Genomic DNA, 20,649 nt, shown 5'->3' on the forward strand with positions numbered 1-20,649 from the left:
TTTTTGCCTTTTGTCTGGTCCCCGCACTTTGGCCAGCTGAGCTGACTTCTTTAGCGAGGTGGAAGCTGCTCCACCCAGGGCCAGCTGTTGAATGGCTACACTTATCAGCAATGAGCAACAGATGCCAAAGGGTAAAGGCAAGTAAGCTTTTGGAGGACCAAGACACTCTCTTCATCCTATCCGAGGAGCCCTCAGCATCCTGCCTAGCGTGCTGCAGTCACTCCATTAATATTTCTTGATTTTGTTCATGGCAAAGCCACAATTGTACATATCTCGGGTATTATTTTCTTCTGTTTTATTCTCTCCCGTAAACCCATCCTTGAATCCCACAAAGGGTGGAATAACATGTTTTTCTGAGAACTAATCTATCTTGCCATCATCACTGATTCCCACCATTCCCCCATCCTGCCCTCTAATGTGAGGCAGGTGGTAAAGTGATTTTAGAATAAAAGATACAGAAGTTAGGAGCATAGGATTCCAGGGATTTGAGACAGTCCATTTTATTGTTTTTCCTCCTCAGAGTCCCCATGTTAAAGACAGGGGCACTGGCCTCTAATATCTGTGATTTCTGATCACAGCGCTTAGGAAATGCTAAATGAAACCGCTCTGGAGAGGCCACAAAAGAGTCAAAACTGACCCGTGTCCTACTTAGGAATTTATTACATACTTGTTATTTGTAATATAATGGAAAAATATATAGGGCATTACAGTTTTAGATGCACATTTGAATAAATGATGGTGTTATTTTAAAATGTACACAGTAAAAAAATGTATCTTTTGACACTTCTGAATGAAATGAATGAATTTTCTTAATCATCATTTGAGTGAGCCATACACGTAGTGCAAATACAGTGGTAACAGTTGGGATTGTTCTCTCAAATAATAGCGACTTATGGATTGTATATTGTGGGAAATGGGAAAAGAGAAAAGACCAGAAAACAATGCAAACCTGTGGCATGTGAGAGGATTTTATTAGTATTGAGAGACTACGTTATTGTTTTTGATTGGCATATGTATTTTTCAAAGCATTTTCACAAAGATTACCTTATGGAACCTTATGATGCTCCTGTTGATGAAGGTGGTCCCCTCTGATAGTTGAGGAAACTGTGGTACTTGTCCGAGGTCGAAGCTAGTTCAGTGACATGTTTGGATTAAGAATGCTGGGAAAACAAGGGCTGTTTCTTATTTAATCTTTGTATTCCCTTTGCATCCAGCACAGTGTCAGGGGCATAGTAGTGCTTGGTGAATGACCCTTCCCTCCCATATTGGTTGGTTTCAGTTTATTATGTGCTCAGCATTTTGCTCAGGACTGTGGTGAGGACAACATAAACAATGACTCTGTGGGCTGGCAATGTGGCTCATTGCCTGCTCTGCCCACACTTTTCTTTCCGAAGGAATATTCTCCTCTGACAGCTCCCATTGCCTGAAGGGCCTTGTTCTGAACTGCAGCCTCCTTGGCTTCAGCTGATTGGGCCAGGATGAGCTCCTGACCCAAGGGCAGACAATCCATAGGTGCTCAGACACTTGTAACCTTGTGGTTTGGCTCAAAAAGATTCTCTCTTGTGATCATCTCTCTCATGGGAAGAGTTAAGCTTAGAGACTTAGAGTGAAAATTGAAGCAGAAAGGGGCAGAGGTGAACAGGCTGGTAGAGGATAGAATGGGTGTAATAGGTCATGCAAATGCTGCTGATAGGAGAAACTGTGAGTGAACAGAGGAAGATAGGAGAGAAAATGGATTGGAGGGAAGGAATGGGGCAGAGAGACACAAATGCTGAGAGAGGATGGCTAGACCTTGGATTACCTCCCTCCCTGACTTTCCTAGTCCCAGTCCTAAGTAGCATTAGAACAGGCTCTTTTTTCTTTGAAGTGACTTGAATGAATTTCTGATCCCTGCATGCAGGTTAGCCAGATGCATGGCTGTCCTATGTGCAAGTTTTTTACAACCAAATTGGGGCAAAAGGACTTACGTGAAATAAGGAATAAATAGTTAAGAGGGGATGTTATTAATTGGACATTGTGCTCGCTGTGGGTGCTGTAAGTCCTGTGGAAGGTCAGGACATGACAGCATGAGGTCTACCAAGCAAACACTTCACTGAGGAAGGATTTGAGATGGCACTCACCGGTGTTCTCAAACTTTAAGGTGCACGCAGATCACTCAGGGATCTTGTTAGATGCAGATTCTAAATCAGTAGATCAGGGGTGGGGCTGGAGTTGCGTTTCTGGCAAGCTCACAGGTAATGCTGGATGACGCGGCCCTGCAGGCCTGAGTAGCAAGGCTCTAAATGATGTTGCCATCTTTTTCAGTAGTCGGGAGGATATTAAAGGCAGAAAGTAACCAATTGAAAAAATGATGAAAGTGAACATGGCTTATTTGAGAGTTCTTAAGGAAATTGGCCAGAAGCAGAGGGAAACTTGGAAGGAGTAGGATGTCAATTTGGATAGATAAAGCACTGCTAGATTACAGAGCATTTTGAATGCCAAGAGTCAAATAGACATAGAATTGAATATTTGAAGAGGGTCTTAGAGTTCATTTAATCCAATTTCTCATTCAATCATGACATCAATGTGTAATGTCTCTAACAGGGTCAGTTAGGAGCCAAAATGTTATAAGCAGAGTGACATTACCAAAAGAGTGTCTTAGAAAGATAAGTCTCGAAGTATGTTGCATAGTTCGGAGGGAATGGCACTGGCGGTAGACTCTATTGTAAAAAAAAAGAAAAGTCTAAAAATGACAAAGGCCAGGATTATCAGTGAAATGGAGAGTGAGAATGAGAAGGTAAGAATCAGAGATGTTTCTGAGTAAATCATACTCATACAAGTACTGTTCCAGGTACTTAGGATACATCAGTTAACGGAACAGAAAAAGCTTTGCCCTGGAGGTCCTTACATTCTAGTGCGGCAAGAGACAGCAAACACAGTAAATTAGCAAATTATAGAATTCATTATGTAATAAGTGCTGTGGGAAGAATAAAGAGAAGGTGAGATGTGTGAGGATGGTGGATGGATTGCAGTTTAAATAGGTTGGTTAGGCTAGCCTTCAATAAAAAGTTGGAGATGAAGGAGTTAGCTTGGTGGAGATATGGGGGAAGAGTATTCCAGGCAGAGGGAACAGCCAGAGCAAAGGCCTCAAGGCAAGAGAGAGTCGGGTGTGAAAAAGGAACAGTGAGGGGGAGAACGGTAGGAAATGAAGTCACAAAGCTCACATCAGTGGACGTAGTGAATATAGGGCAGGAGACAGGTGGTAAAATAAAAGGAGATTCTCAAGCAGTAATTTCAAATTTTAATGTTTACAAGATCCTAGATATCTCATTAAAACTGCAGTTTCCTGGGCTGACTCGTGACAATTCTGTTCAGTAGATCTTGGGTGGGACTGGGAGACTACATTTTTAATGAGCTTCCCGGGATATTCTGGTGCAGGTGAAACACACTTTGAGGAACTCTGCTTTACCCTGATTGATTGGGAAAATCTCTTAAAAGTTAAGGAAATTGGCGAGGATCAATAACAGAAAATATTAATTCAGATTTTAAAGTAATTGTGGAACATGCAAATGTTTTGAAGATACTTAGAAATTTGGAGGTTAGATGTGGAAAAAACCAAACTTGGGACTCTGAAGTTTCAGAGATAATAGTTGAAACTCTGATAGAAGATAAATTTGCCAGAAAGCAAGACTAGATAAAACAGAAGGCTAGGAATTCTAGATCTCTTCACTTCTACCCCCAGCTAAATCAAATGAGTCTCTGAACACAGCATTAATAATGCTAGAAACAGGGACTGAAATAATGGCGACTTATACAAAGCAGAGTTTTTCCTGACTCTTGTAAAACTAATATGGAGGAGGAAAAAAACCCCAAAAAACAAAAGAAGCAAAACAAAACTAGTATGCACATAGTCAGTCCAGGTTGGCTATGCCCATTACATAAAGTAGTAAGGGATCTTGGCTCCTATGCCTTTCTGCTTCTCCATCCTGAGGGTATAACTTCCATAAAGTCATGACGTTGGTCCCTGGGGCTCCAGCCATCGTTTAGGAGTTCCAGGCAGGAAAAAATGGAAGAGTAAGAGATGAAAGGCTTTTCCTGGAAGTGTTGCACAAAGACTACTGCTTATTTTGCATTGTCTCCCATCTGCAAGGGAAGCTGGGAAATGGAGTGTTCTAGCCAGGCACATTACTCAGTGTCGTGTTACCAAAGGAAGAAGGGAGAATGGTTGTTGGGTAGGCAACTAATAGGCTCAGTCACCATCAGGTACTCAGGTTGCCCACAGCTCCTGCTTGAATCAGAGAACTGTTGTAGAGCTCATAATTTACAAAATACTAAGTATTCAGTTGTTCAAAACTAAGGAAATGCACAAAAAATACATACCTGTCCAATGGTTTGCATTTTCTTCTGCTGAATATTATACTGCTAAAATGTAAAACATTCATTTGGTTATGTAAAACGTTTTAAGTGATAAGTTTGGGACTTGTTTTAGGGATTGTTTTCCTAAACTGGTCTGTATAAATGGCAACTTTAAAATGTTTCTAATTATATAGAATATTATGTTTCATTTACTTAAAAGATAGCAAAAGGATCACTGATGTAGTTTCTATATGAATTGTTAAAGCGAAAATTTTAGGAGGCTATTTCAGATGTCCAGGTAAAAGATGACTAAGACTCTTTGTTCTTTTACAAAGCATGTATTATGCACCTGCTGTCTGCCAGCTAATTGGGAGTTAGGACAAAAAGATCTGGTGAATGAAGGAGATTCTAAAAGAACATGAAGGAGGTCCCAAAAGAAACATGAAGAAGAGTTAAAAATCTCTAACTGACGTGGCACTATGAGAGAGGTGGTGTGTGAGCATAGTGATAATTGATTTAATATTTGAGAATCCCCAAAAACATGTCATTTTACTTAGTGTAATTCTGGAGATATTTGGTATGGCAGAACTAAACTATTTTAGGTTTTCTAATCTATAGTACATCAGTCGTTTTTTTCATGATCTTGTCGCAAAAACAGAATTGAATCATATGCCTGCCTTACAGCCATAGGAAAGATTGTGTAGGTCAGAATATACCTTTGGAGTTAGCACAGTGTTTTCTTCCTGGGTCTCTATTCACGTAGTTTCATTACAATGTAAATGTTGTCAAGGCAACAGTTTCATTCTTCATTGTTCACTGAGCCCAAATCTTTCAATGCTCTTCTCTCTTAATAGGAAGCTCCCTAAAGGCAGGGATTTTTGTCTGTTTTGTTTACTGATGCATTGCTCCCACTGAGGACATTGCCTGGCACATAGTAGGAGCTCAGATGTTGGTTGAATGGATAAATGAATCTTATGAGCTAGAGATGAGGTGAACTCGAGATGGCTTATAATCAGACCTACTTGATACCCTCCTACTGGAACCTGAGCACCACGAAGGGAACAATTTTGGTGTGATCTCTTCATTGCTGTATGCTCTACACTTAACAGCCTTGCCTGCCACAGAGTAACCTGCCGTGTTTGTCAGATGAATGGGTAACTCTGAACTTTGTTTTTAGTGGAAGAGCTTAACTTTGTTCTCTTGATTGTAGAAGTAACACTTGCTCAGTGGAAAAACTCACACTGCAAAAAGGTGTCAAGAAGACAGTGAAAATCACCCCAGACTATGCCATCTAAATATAACCACTGTTAGCATTTTAGTATATATCCTTTCCAACTATTTTCCAGGAGAGGAGAAATATACTTATTTGTTAAGAAAAGTGCATCAGAGTCTACATTATTTTTAGTCTTTTTTTCCCCACTCAGTATTTCATCCTCACTTATCAAGTATAAATTTATGTAAACTCCATGAAGAATGAGATATTTAAATTTATTTTTTCTAATTTAATTGAAATATAATTGGTAACTAACATTGTATTAGTTTAAGGTGTGCTACGTAATGATTTGATACATGTATATATTGCAAAATGATTACCACAATAAGTTTAGTTAATATCTATCACTTCATGTAGTTAGAAATGTTTTTCTTGTGATAAGAACTTTTAAGATCTCCTCTTGGTAGCTTTCAAATATACCATATGGTATTTTTAACTATAGTCACCATGCTGTACATTACAGCCCCAGGACTTATTCATCTTATAACTGGAAAGTTTGTACCTCTTGACCACCTTCACCCATAGGAAGGGATTTTTGTCTACTGTCACTACTTATGTCTTCAGTGTCTAGAGCAGTGCCTGACACTTAGTAGGGCTTCGGTAATTATTTGTTGAATTCATAGATCATTAATTTTTTGGCAGCTTAGCATTTTTTTTGTTAGTATATAATAATTTACTAAGGAATCCTTTATAGGTGGGCGTATGGGTCATTTCCGGTTTTTTTTTAAAAAAACCAAATCACTCTTGAATAACATCTTTGTACACTTTTCTAATTATTTCTTTGTAAAATGTCCCAAGAAAAGGGATTTCTGGGTCAAAAGTATATACCTTTTAAATGAATGCTTATACATATTTCAAAATTGCCAGAAAGATGATCCGAGTTTACACGTCCACTGAGAGTGAACAAGGTGCTCCTTTCTCTACCCCTGCCCCAGCACTGGAGAGCCTTCTTTTTCATCCTTGTGAAGGGACAATGAAAAAAAGAAACTTTAGGTTTACATGACTTTACTTATTAGATTGAACACATTTTGGTAAGTTTAGTGATGATTTTTTTTCTGGGTTGTTTATTCATGTCCCCTTATGAAGTTTGTTTGGTGTTGAATTTTAAGTGCTTCCCATATTTTGATGATATTAACTCTTTTCTGTTTAAAGTTTATCTTTTAACTTTCTTATAGTGTTTTCTCATGCACATGCATTTTTATTAAATATAATCTTTCAGTTTTTTCCTTAAAATGTCTTCTTTAATGTCATTTCTTATTTGAAGAAAATGATCATTCTTCACTTACATTTTTCTTCTAGTACTTTTAGGTTTCATTTTAAACAGTTAAATGTGCAATTCCCGTGGGATTTATTTTGTTGTGAGATCTGAGGTAGGGGCCTAATTTTATTTTTTCTCAAATTATTATCCACCTGACATGATAACCATATATTTTATTAGTTGATCCTTCCCGTACTGGTTTGAGGTGCTTTTTTTATACTGAATGTACATATACCGTTGAGTCATGTCTGGAGTCCGTCTTCTCCCTCTTTTCTCCCTTCCCCCTCTATTTTGGTCTGTCTCTTTTGGCCCCTGTTATCAAATTCCTCTATTGCAACTAATAAAACATATCCTCATGACATTTCTACTCTAACTGCTCTTTTCCCTAATTTTTTTCTTGTTATTTTCATCTTTATTTTTCCACTTGAACCAGCAAATGCATCATTGAATCATTATGTTTATAAATTTATATTGAGAGAATTGACATCTTTCATATATTGAGTCACTGAAGCCTAGTTTTCATATGTTGAGTCATTGAAGCCAATGAATAGGTATTTCTTTCATGTGCTGGGGAGAGTTTTCTTAAAATAAATGTTACCCATTTTAATGATTTGTTCCTAGATGATTTATATTTTATGAAGATATTTTGAATGAGATCCTTTCTAAAATTATATGTTCTTGTTTGTGACTGTGAGCACATATAAAGTGGAAGCTATTGATTTTGAAACTGACCATCATTCTGAATTATTTCCTTTTAAAGAGTTTTTTAGTTGATTTTCATCTCCATCAGTTTTAAAATTATATCATATGTCATAAAACAAAGTATTTTTAAATGAAGTTTTCAATTAGTTAGACTTGACCAGGTATATTTTGGGTATACTATTGTTTCAGAAAGATTGGTTCATTTTTATCTGCTGAACTTTTGTAGACTCTGCTGAAATACAAGTACAAACTTACTATTAAGGTTTCATACAGTAGCCCTTACATAATAGCAGGGATATTACTCTTTTTTATCCTTTCCGCTAGCAGAAGAGATCAGAATTTAGACCAACCTGGATTTAACTAATGATTCCATGGAATCTACTTATATCGAATTGGCATTCATTTCTTAATGCTAAGAGAAATAAAATGTGAGCCACAAATACTAGACATGTGTGTAGTTTTAAATATTCTAATAGCCACATTTAAAAATAAAAAGAAACAGATGAAATTAATTTTTATATTTTCCTTAACCCAATATATGCAAAATATTATTTCATCATGTTATCAATATAAAAATTAATAATGAGATAGTTTGCATTCTTTTTTTGTACTAATTTTTTGGGATCTACTGTATACTTTATATTTACAGTACATCTCAATTTGCACTAGTCCCATTTCATGTGCTCAGTTACTGCATGTGGCTAGTGGCTGCCGTACTGGACAGCGCAGCTGTAGATTATACCTCTAGCAGGGGCTTACATGTTAGGATTTACTGGAATTTTCCAGAATATAAAATTTTACAATGGAAATCATGGCTTAAAGTAAGCTTATTAAAAATACACATATGGGTATACTCTGCTCTTAAGTAGAGATTTAAGCCTTCAACTTCCTTCCTTACAACAGAAGGTCTCATAAAACCTTACACATTATGTTAGTACTTACATAATACTGCTTTTGACATGGCCCCTGTGGCAATTTAGAGGTTTTATGTAAGTACATATGGCATCTTTTGAAGCCTGTTGTTTTGTTCCCATTAAAAAAAAAATCTCTTTTTAATAGATTTGATAAGCAAAAGCCATGCTGCCCTACTTTCCTGTAAGTTTTCATTTAAATGTTAACATGAAATATATGTACATAGATAGTATCTTTGAGTAGTATGCTTTTATATGCAATCTTCCCATCGCTTTTATTGATCTAAGGGGACTATAGAACTTGGCTTCATGGGTCATTTCACAGCTAATTGGGCAAAGGGAAGTGTCTGTTTTAAATTAAGGCTCTGTTCCTTGTTTTGTGTGAGCCTGTCTTTGAAGATGACTGATCTTGATCCATCTGGGGCCGTGCATAATGAGATTGGGTTAGTCAGGTGACAGTTTAGGCGGAGACTATTAATAAGAAGGTCAAAGCCAGCCTAGGGTCTAGACCAGGAAACCACTTTAGTGGGTCAGGCCTATTTAGAATACAAGGTTGGCTGTCATGAGTGAAGCAAGCAAACAGTGGTATGCAAGGGTAATCAGAGAGTTTGTTCCAACACCAATTTAGAATCGTTGAGCTTCTGTAATTGGCTCAGGTCCCTGTGGCTGACTCTGGTCTTAAAGGAAAGGCAACTTGGTGTAAAAGAAATCTCCTCCAGCATCTGCAGTCCATCTTTTCCCCTCATCTTTCCTTCACCCTCATGTAGATTTTGCCCTGTCCCAGCCATCAAAACCTTAGAGGTAGGAGATATTTAAAGAGCTCTGACTTAGCCCTCTAAGGATGTGGCATAAATCACCCTGAGTCCCTGTCACAGCAACTCATAGAGCTCCAGAACTAGAGGCCCTGCCTTGCTCTGGGAGAGGAGACCCTGGTCCCTGACCCAGCTTGGACTCAGGGCTATGCGCTTGTGAGCAGTTCTGATGCCAAACCAGGCCTGCCAAGGGTTCTGATTATCGTTTGCTTTCACTCTCCCGACTGTTGCTCTTGGCTAGCTCATCTGGACAAACTCGTTGCCCCATGTTAGAGCTCTTTGGTTCTGAGTGCCCCTATTGTCCAAGACCATTTTTCCTGGATCCCTTGCTCTGCCACTGTGTTGTCATCCTAACTGCTGTGAGTAGTTAACCCTTTCTAGTTCCCTTCTAGTCCGTCTCATTCCACTTAAAAAAATAAAAACCAACAAAAAACCCAGGCATGTTCTGTCTCTGACCAAAGAAATCAAACAGATCTCTCTGTATAGGTTTTACCCAAAATTTGATGTGCTGCTCTATACTTTAAGCTTAAGTTGGGTTCAATCCACCATCAGTGCCAGAATGGTTGTGAGAAATGTTCTCAGGTGGACTTGCTCAACTTTTGTAACTTTCACAGTTGTGAGTAATGGTTAGAGAAATGACCTGAGGAAGAATTACTCTGTCTGCCATCTTTAGTAAAAGTGTGTCCAGTGTGGTCAGAGCAGTGGGAGACGTGTGTAATGCGAACTGTCTTATAGCTACATTGTATACCTCAGTGGTGCTCAGCCCTGGCTGCACAGTGAATCAAATAGGGAGCTTGTAAATGATGCTGATGTCCAGCCCATCACAGACCAATGGAATCAGTCAGTCTGATCCATTGGGCATACGGACCAAGCATTGATATTATATCTCCCAGGTAATTCTGATTGGCAGCAATGTTGAAAAACACCGGTGTACATCCTTGAATTTACTTGCTTGTAGGGAGGATGAGGAATAGATTGTATAAAGCCTTGTAGGTTGCCAGCCAAGAAACCAAGAAAGTATGGATATTTTTGGTAAATTTTTTGTCTATTGCCCGGGTACTTAATAGATCTAATTATACTTCTCTTAATTTCCCCTCTCGGAAATGATAAGGTTTATATAATGATACTCAGTTATTAGGTTTTGAAGACTTTCTTTAAAATTCTGAATTAAACATTCAGTTCAACCAAGTGAAAAGTAAACACATGTAGTTTATTTTTAGCTGATGCTGTATCTACACTGGGAGCTTGATGAATATGAGCTTTTCTGCAGTGTCATTACTAGTTTTTGCTAACCTACTTACTTTTAGTATGTTGGAGTAATTAATCTCTTTATTCATCCTATATTTGTAGCCTACATATGTGGTCATTTTCACCAGGAAGAAATACCTTAACAACTTGGTGAAAGTCTGAAACTTCTGTGGCAACTTTATTTTCAAGAGGTTTATTTTCTTTAGTTTACAATTATTGATTTATCCCACTGTGATGTTAAATAGTCTTTTACAGGTTAATGCACAGAAAATGAAAACTTACCACAGGCCCCAATTTACCTGCCTTCCCTGATTGCTGAGATGAAGCCCATTTTTTGAGACTCTTAATTTACCTAGTGTGATTTCTCCATGGATGGGTGCTGGGTTTCTAGCTTCAGGATGCAATGATTATTTCCACCTCTGAGGATCAGAAAACGAGCCCACAGTGCCTTAGAGCGAGTGCATTGTGTCTAACCTTTGTGTGATTATTTTTGATTTTTAGTTCTCTTCTCTCCTTACTGTATCTGCATTTAGACTTGACTTTTTTAGATGCTATTGTGACTTGTACTCTACAGATGGGAATCCTTTTAAAAAGCCAGAATTTGACCTAGGAGGGGAGGGAAAGTTCTGAATTGTTGGCTCAGTTCAACCCCGGATGGCTACTGATTCTTGTCTTTTTGTTTAAAGTTCAGTGAAAGAATTATTACACAGTTGGCCTTTTGGTGACTTCCAAGTGAATATAATTAGCAAAGGAGAACAAAGCTTTCTTAATTTCCCCAGGTGTCGAGTTGAATTTACCTCGATCCTATTAAGAGACGTTCCCTGTGGAATTTATCCTTATGGTTGGTGAACTGCTCCCCTATGTGTTTTAATTTTAACTAAGTCTGAACACCAAGATCTTCAGTCTGAATTAACAGTTTTCTTTATAAGATGACCGACACTTTTTCATATATTCAGCTGGAATTGTCCTTTTGTTTTTTTAATTCCATGGACACAAACTAATAGAATCACCATCTTAACTGTTAACACTTCACGTGTCTTTATTGTCTTTGGTACTAGACTATTTGACATAGTAGCCACTGAAAAAGTAGAGTGCATTTGTTTTGTGACACAACAACAAAACTTGAAACTATAACTCATTTAGTGCTATCCCCACTTTCCTCAGCATCTTAAGTTAACGCCCTATAAATAATTAAGAGAAAATGAAATGAGGCACTTGGGGCTCCCAATAGGCCCAGAGTAATATCTGACTTCTGGCTCTTCCAAGATGTGTGGCCTTGGACAAATCATGTAACATCTCTCAGACTCCTTTGGCAAAATGGTAACGATACCTACCAGTAAATCATCTGCCTTTTGGCTAGAGAGTAGACCAGTGCTGGCTGCACATTGGAATCTCCTGAGGAGCTTTAAACTCGCTGATCCCTAGAGATTCTGGTTTCGTCTTGGGAATAGGAGTTGAAAGAAGGAGAAAAATAGTGGCTTGGACTAGTAAGTGTCAGTGGAGGTGATGACACGTGGTCAGATTCAGGATATAGTTTGAAGGTAGAGCTAACAAATTTGTTAATGGATAGGACATGGAGTGGTAAAGAGAAAAAGGAGTCAAAAATGACTAAAGTTTTGGGCCCTGAGCCCGAAATGATGGTGCCATTTCCTAAGAAAACACTGGGATGAGGACTGAAAACCTCCCTGCATCTTAGAAAAGAGTGGGAAAAGCCACATGTGCCAAAATATGTATATTTGCATACATTTCTTTTGTTCTCTTAGAAAGTATTGCTTTATTCTAAAATCAAGATTTCTGTCCTCTACTTCTTCCATCTTCTTTTCTCTGGATATTCTTTAGAACTTCAGTAAACATAACTATTAGTGTCTTACCTGTTCCTCGTTGCTATGGATCATAGACATGTAGGGACTTCATGGGTTTAATCTGTTTGGGATTGATAATTTCTATTGCCAGGACTTTTCACTCCATGATTAGTTGATGAGAGCAGTTTCTCATGTCATCATCGTGTTCTTTTGACTCTTGAGGTGCTCCAAACTGCAGGGACATCCTTCAGAGTGGAGAAATTAAATGAAAGCACTTGCTGTAACGTAGGTGCTAAACAAATGTTACTTGACTCTGCGTCTGGTGAGTGATTGGGATAATCAAGCTGTTCAGATTTTGGAAGCTGAACTTTTAACATGCTGGAGTGGTTTTGAAATGTCATGGAGTTTTCTTATTATTGTGTATAGGCCCGTTGCACTTTACTCAATGATGGCTACAGGTATTCCAGCAGATCTAAGGGGCTGATTTCATGATTCTAATTAGTGATGGTAGTATGTGGAGGCACAAGCATTGCATTAAGAGGTTCTTTCTTCACTGGGTGATTTTTATTTATGGCATTAGAAGATTTGTGAAGCATCTGTTCAATCTATCCTCTCTTTGTTCTTGTTCACCTATGAGTTGGGTAGAGCTGATGGCAATCTCACACATGTGTAGGTGTCATTGCTTCAATGTCACCGAGCACTGTGCTGGGTCTTTTAAGTCTTTGCAGCCCACCAGCTGTCATTCACACATCCTGGTTTAATCTGCTTAGTGGAGGTTTCTGTCTTTTTTTTTTTTTCAGCCACATCCTGACAAACTGAAGGATGCCAGACCTGCCTTACTTGCTTTTGTGCAAGTGCCACCTAGATCTTTGAGTCTGTCTTGTCTACCCAGTCTCAGTGGGTTTTTTAATACTCCCCACAGTGCTGATGGCAGATAAGCCATCCCAGGGCCACACCCATTCTCAGGGCTGTGTCGGGACGTGATGGAGTTCTCCAGTGCTTCTTTATGGGTTTCTTATTTTTCTAACCTTGTTCAATGGAATCATTGGCTATTTTACATGCCAGATTATGACAGTGCTTGTCTTCAATAGATAGACGAGTGTGTCACACCTTTCTTTATCCCGGATAGTGTCTGGTTCCATAGAGTAAAAAGCTCTTCTTGCTTTTGGGCCATTTATATTGCTGTGTGTGCTGCACTGACTTCTCTGCCAAAGTCATAGTTAGTAGGTAGGCTTTAGTTTCCTCACTGGGTGTTCTCAGTGTCTGATTGTTAAGGCTTTGTTTAAAAAAAAATAAAGATGAATTGTTTTTTCTCTCTTGTAAAGTCACAGTGGAGGGAAGAAGCAGGTGCTTGTCAAACTCCACTGACTCATTCTGAGAATAATACGGTAGAAAAATGATGTTATTTGGAACTTTCTGCTGCTTTTAATAAAAGGAGGGCTAGTCTGTTGGAACCAGTCATGTTTCCACCTGTTTTTAAAATGCATAAATAGCTCTAAAAATGAAAGTTGTGATAATTCAGATAACTTTCCTGGTTGCTTTTTTGTATTTTTTCCAGTACATTTTAAGGGCTGGCTCATGGAGAACTATCATTCAGTTGTATCTTCCTGTGTGTGCAGTGCTACTGAAGTCTGTGGGGTTAACTATCCTGCAAGCATTTTTATCTACTAATTTATCAACTAAAGTTCTTTTCCATATACAAAGCGGTGAAAACTTGCTCATACATTCGTTCTATATTAGTGGTTCTCTGATGACTTCATAATTGTCTTTTTAAAAAAATCTTCTTAAAAGGGTACGATCGTGGAATTCTAGAGTTGGAAGAAACCTAGAAGTGATATAGTGCCACACTATCCCTGCTATAGCCTGCATACCTCTCAGTGGTGGGAATCCTGCCCACTTTTGAGGCAGCCCATTCCATTCTCTCACAGCTCTAGATCTTTGCAAGTTATTTCTTGCTAAGAAAGCAATGAAACCATTTATTCGCTCCACGTTTTGCTAGGCCAGTTGTCCCCCATGTTGTATTTGCGCAGTTGATTTTTTTAGGCCTTAGTAGGGGACCTTCAGTTTTTTCAACCTCTTGAAACCTTCCTGAATTCTGATTTTTTTCATGTCATCTGTGCATTTATTAATTGTACCATCTGTGTCCTTATCCTCTCATTGGAACCCCAGCAGTCTGGCTTCAGAGCCCTCATCACCTTAGGCTTTGACTTTAACTGTCCAAAAGATCCTCTTGGATCCCAGCAGAGCCTCGTGTGACTCGGTTGTTGAGGTCTCTTCCTCTGCCCAGTGTTACCTTGGTTCTTTTCTCTGTACGTCTTTTCCATTCTCCTTTTAATGCCTGTGGCAAGCATGTGGCTTCAGGGTGCTGTGCTGCGCCCCCCGACCCCCAGCCCGACTCTCCGTCACAGTACCTGCTGAGTGCCGAGTCTCTTGCCTCTGTCTCTGGATCACAAGTCTGCATCCCCAGAAGGGAATCCACTTGGCCTGGCTGGTCAGATGCCCCATGTTGACCCAGACACCCAGGCCCGGGGTACTAGGCCAGGAGAGGGGAAGAGGGACAGGAGTTGAGAGTGTAACCCAGGGTAGACTCCTTCAGAAGGTCTTGCGGGCAGCCGGGAACCAAAGGAGTGCTCCAACTCCAGCCCCCTCTGTGCATGTTTGTCAGATGGTTGTGAGTCTGCATTGTTACGTAATCTTAGAATTGTGGGTCTCGATTTTATAAGAATAGGGCCTAGCTTGAAATCCTTGTTGAAATCCAATGCTGAGGGCTGTATTTGAAAAAAGAGAAGGAAAGAAAGTCTGTGAAAGCTTTCTGTGCCCAGGTGGTCAACACCTACCTCCCTTTTAATCATCTACACTTGAGTTTCCACTGGCAGTGACCTCAAACTCATTGACCAATAACATTATTGTTCAGGCTTAGTAATGTAAAGGACCTTTTTTAAAGGTGAAAATTTCCTTTTTAATCTCTGAGTGTACATCCTGTGTAGGAGAAACACGACTTTCAAAACAGTGAAGTCCTACTCAGTGTTAACTGAATTCTTGATACAAAAGGGAAATGTTCTTTTTAACCTCTGAATTAATTATTTAAAATTTTTTTTTTTACCATAGAAGGTGTAGTTCCCATTATATAAATCAGTGAACTCTGCGAGCACGTCTGTGGACCGCTATTTTCATTAACAGTAGTTTATAATGTACAGGATGCATCTTCTTTCCTTTTTAGAACACTGGGGCAGTAGTTCCTGTATCTTTGGAACCTCTTTCCTTCATTATAGTTCTATGATAAGTGACAGTTTACTTAACTATTCTGCAGGTTCTCACAGTTCTGTAGGTCTAAAAATTATATATATATATATATATGCTACAAGATATGAAATCATTTAGAGCAGCCACGTGCTAGCTTTTCTTTTTGTGGTTGTTGATAATCTCCTACCTTCTCTTTTGCTGTAGTTCCTCCAACTAATGTTTGTTCTAATCTTTCTAGTCTTAAGATGATTATCCCTGATAGAGGATGGAGTGACCTAGGAGAAGTAGGAGTTGAGAAGTTCTGCTTTTTATTTTATTATCTGTTAACATTACACCATCTATTGCAGGCAACAGACCTATTTCATCAATTCCTTGCATTCCAAATGGAAGGAAGAAAACATTTCGGTAGTCTCTAACATTTTTGAAAACACCTTTCTTCTATTCTCAGATGTCTGTGCATCTGTTATTTGTATTGAACATGTGAGCCAATTTCCAATGTTTCCCATGGTCTTTTTTTATCTTCTTGTACTTGTTACGGTCTTCCTGTGCAGCAGCAGTGGTCTGTTTGAATATGCCTCCTATTTCCTCCTTGTTAGGACCTTTCACAATTAGTCAGTGTGTTGCTTTAGATAGCCTTCTGGACTTCTGCCATTTCGGGTCTTGATGATAACTTGAAATGTGTCCTCCTGAATTCTGGAAGATATGTCTAGCTTGGCCTGATGTTCCCCTCTTTGAGTGTCAGAAGATCCTTGGTACAGTTATGTTTTCTATGAGTATCATTACTACTTTATCACTTTTGCGTTGATTAGAATCCAGTCCATAGTACCAGTTCCTCATCTTGTTTCCTCTATCTTCCCAGAGATAAATTTGATGCCTAGACAAGTCAACGATGCTTTTAGCTAACTGAGACTTTCAGGAGATACCTGGTACATATCTGGTAGTTGAAAGCCCTCATTGCTAATGCAATCTGTTTCTGTGCCAATTTTTAAATCTATATTGGGAACATGCTATTTATTTCTTCTATCTGACCAAGTGATCTATGGGATATTCCCAAGGCAATATCATTAATTTCCTTTCATCTTTCATTAGTCTTCTTCCTTTTCCTGTTAAGCATGATTTGGCATTAATAAATGTTTTATTTTATTTCCGGTAACTCAGCATGCCCAAGATGATTATTTTCCTGGGTTAATAGCCAAGGCTGGCAGCCAAGGAAGTTGAGTGCTTCCTATGTGTGAGGCCCAACACTAGACATGCCATAGATTTTCATGTAATGCTGCTCAAGGATGGCCTTTCCTCTGAATGTCAGGAATGCTTTTTCCAGTGTCTACCACTTACAATTCATAGTACTACTTTTGGAGTTTGCTGCAATTCAGCATGAGTTCAGGAAGTGTTAAGCCACTGGTTTTTTTTTTCCTGTTTTAGACAAGAAATGTTGTTTTCACACTTTATTTTCAGATCAGTGCCCACAGAGACACTTAAAGATATCATTACCATTTATGGTAATGACGAGTCCTGATAGGAAAATATATTAGCGCGGGTATCAGGATAGGGACAAGACTATTAAGTATGAGAAATTTTTGCATGCCTGATATTAAAATGGAAAATTTAGTAAACATTTATTACATGCAAGAGACTTCTTTGAAGTGTTATGTACTTCCGTATTAGAGTAACCTACCTGATAGATGCTTACATGTGCTCTTATGTCTGTCTTGTCCTCAGTGCGTAAGTTAGGTACATCTGTAACATCTGTTACTAATTATTCTCAGTTGCTATATACCTATGTGTATAGGTCAAAAGATTACTATTGGAGTGGTCAAAAGTGGTCAAAACCACTATATGTTTAAAACTTTGTAGGTGACATTTCAAGGAAGAATGATCAGGGAGGGCGCTGTGATATCTAAGCATCTAACAAGGTCATGAGGGTAGGAGAGGGTCGTGGTTGGAAAAAATGTGTTGAGGTAGAATAGGGCCCAGTAGAGGAGAAACAGAGTTAGAGGGAGAGGTCAGGGCAAGCTTAATTGGTGAATGAATGAATGCATCCATGAATGTTAAAGCTTTAGAGCTGGGCTGGACTTTATCAGTTTCCAAATATTGGCCTGATTCTGGTACTCACTGGCTCTCTGACCACGAGCAGTTCTCCATATGAGAAGGAAAGTTCCCTTCTCCTCATCACTCAATAATTCTTTTAAAAAAATTGAACTCTTTTGTAAGATGAAAAGCAACCAGTTTTTTGAAGTAGATAACCATGTTTTACATCATCAGGGTAAGTGGATATTCTTTGTTCCAACCTTCATTATAACTTAGATACATCACATTTGCAGAAAAAGAGGGTAAAGGAGAGGAAGCTAGGGATGTGGAAAGCTTTTTGGCTGTTGTGCCATTTCCTTAGGGTAACAAGCCGGTTATCCCAGAAAATGCTGGACTCAGGGCTTGGTTAGGGCGTCTGCTCATGTTGGAGCAGATGTGATCTAGCAAGTAGGGCCTGTTGGGGAAGGTTCTAGGCACCCTAGTGATTTTTTTGGGCAGGGTAGTTGCATTGTGGTTCTAGGTCATCATTCCAAGCAAAGCAGAAAAGCCAGCTAGTGATTGGGGTACAGGGAACAGAGTTCAGCTTCCTGAAGAAGTTGACTAGCCAAGTCCAGGTCCAGGGTCAATGCCCACCTATTTTAGATGGGCGTTGGGACAGGACTTGGCTTCCAGCAGAGGACTGAAATGCCTCCCCTAAAATTCCATAATGTGGAAGCTGAGTGTATTCTTAAGTAGGTAGAGTAGTTCCCAGAGTCAAATGAAAAGCTTTACAGGAAGGTCAAGGGTGATCCAAGGCAGCTTGACTAATGGATAGTTACTTCAAGGTGCCACCGAATCAATCTTATCTGTGCTCAGCCTTTTCATGTGTCCAGAATGCAAATTGACTATGATTAGCTTAGCATGGGCCATGTGCCCACCTTTAAGTCAGAAAGAAGATTGGTATCTTGATGAACAGGTCCCTCAAGACTGCCTACAGTTGGGGAAGGAGAGTTTTCCAAAGAAAACCAAAGAACTGTTCAGAAGAAGCAGATGCTGAGCTGAAATGAGCAGTAGATGCCTACTGCATAGAGGCTCAATCAACACTTGGTACCTGGAAGGTATATTGATGCAATTGAAAATTTCATTTCCCCTCTGGCTATTGCAGTCGTGGTCTAGAAATTTGAGGCATATTGCTGAGTGGTTTCTATTTAATTTCTATCCTTTTAAAGGTGTTTGATTTCTTCAATGCCGTATTTGAAAATGTAGTATATAAGTCTTAACCTTTAAAGTACACAGTTCATTGTTTCCTGAGTGGTGGTTTCTTCCTTTTGTACCCTCTCTGTCTGAGCAGCTGCTGTCAGATTCACAATTGAACATTTGAAATCACTCTTCTGTTCCAACAACGCAGAACATGGGATTTCAGATCTCTTCCGTGGTTCCAGTACCTGCCTCTGCATTTCTAATTATATAAACAATATATGTATAGTAAGATACCATTAAAAACAAAATAAATAAAAGACAAACCTAAATTATTTAGCCAAAGATTGTTTTCTTCCAGAAACTTGAGCCAAAATAATTATTAGATGAGAACTTTTAATTATTCTTATTTTTCTCAGGGAACAAAATAAAAACACATAAACCTTTGGAAAGGACCCTGGGTAATGCTCATAATTTCCTACTAAGTAGCACCTGCCTTTAATCACACCTAAGTTCTACAGTTGTGCCTCTAAAGTCTCTGGCTAGTTTTCCAGTCAATATTCTTTCATCAGATCCTATGATGTTGCAAGCATGACCATTTGTCTAATGACCTCCTTCTAGCTCAAGAAACGTAAGCAATTAATGTGGTCTCTTTAATGTCTAATATTGGAAGCCATTGAGTAAAAGGAGATATAATTGGACTCTCCTGAATATATTTAGGAGATAATATAATAGATATTCTGATTCCAATTACAGCCTTACTTGTAACTGCAGTAAAGCTGAGTCTGCAAAAACTCAATGGTTCTATAACCATATTACCAGGCAACAGAATGATTGTGTATCTTATTCTCTTCTCCCTCCTACCTACCCTCCTCTGTTTTTCTGTTGTATAACCCCCATACAGATGACAATTTGGAGGAAATATGTACTTTTTTAATATTAATTTATAAAATTAGGTAAAATCCATTCTTTTACTGTCTACTTATTGGTCGCAGCTTTAATTAAATATTATCCAAAAATTTAAAAAATAGTAATACTTACATTAGTGTCCTTAAGACGTTTGTTTTTCCCATCTCAAGTATGTTGAAGGGGCGATTAACTTTATTATCTCTGGATATGGGGTAGGGTGACAGGAACGGTTTGAGTGACAAGTTTTGTGCTACATTGCTAGTATAATGTCATTTCATCCTCACAATAACTGTATTTTATGCGGAGGAGGCTGAGGCTCAGAACATAAAATTATGTTATTCCCAGTATTATGTAAAAGTGTCATCATCTAAATTTGAACACAGATCTGACTACAAAGCCTATTCCTTCGCCCCACAGTCTGCCTGTCTGATTTCAGTAATAAACATAATAGCTAGAATTTTTGTATGTGCATGAGGGGTCGGGTACTGTCCTGAGTGCTTTACACACATGCATTATCTCATTTAATCCCCAGAAAAACCTGTAAAAGAAGGTGGACAGCTGACGTTAAATAATTTGTCTAAGGTAACCAGAGCTCATAACTGATGGACCTAAACAGTCTCTCTCACTCCGTGTTCTGTGCTCCCCGTCACGATTCTGTAATGTCGTCCTTGAGTGTACCTGGTGTTTTCAGTATTATTGATTAGCATGTTATAAAGAGAAAAGATGCACAATGTCTAAGGACAGGATTGTTTGACTGGAAAGAGAATTCTATTAAGTGGTTAATCATTGGTTGTACTTAAAATCCTAAGTTTCTTTCAAGTCTTGGGCTTTTGTTTGGAGTAGTGTCAGCCAGTGGGTATAAGTGGCATCATACAATGGTGGAATAATAGTGAGAGACATGGGGAACCTCTGTGGGTCAGACCAGCTTCATCTCCAAAGAGTATCATGTGTA

General features: G+C 38.8%; 1 protein-coding gene across 5 annotated transcripts in view; it reads left to right on the forward strand.

Annotated features, from left to right (window-relative positions):
- ATP8A1 (ATPase phospholipid transporting 8A1) overlaps positions 1-20,649 on the forward strand; it is a 221,318-nt gene that overhangs the window by 799 nt on the left and 199,870 nt on the right. The gene's annotated exons all lie outside the window — the stretch shown is intronic.

The sequence above is a fragment of the Equus asinus genome, chromosome 3 (assembly GCF_041296235.1).
Source record: "Equus asinus isolate D_3611 breed Donkey chromosome 3, EquAss-T2T_v2, whole genome shotgun sequence".
In the NCBI taxonomy this organism is placed as follows: domain Eukaryota; kingdom Metazoa; phylum Chordata; class Mammalia; order Perissodactyla; family Equidae; genus Equus; species Equus asinus.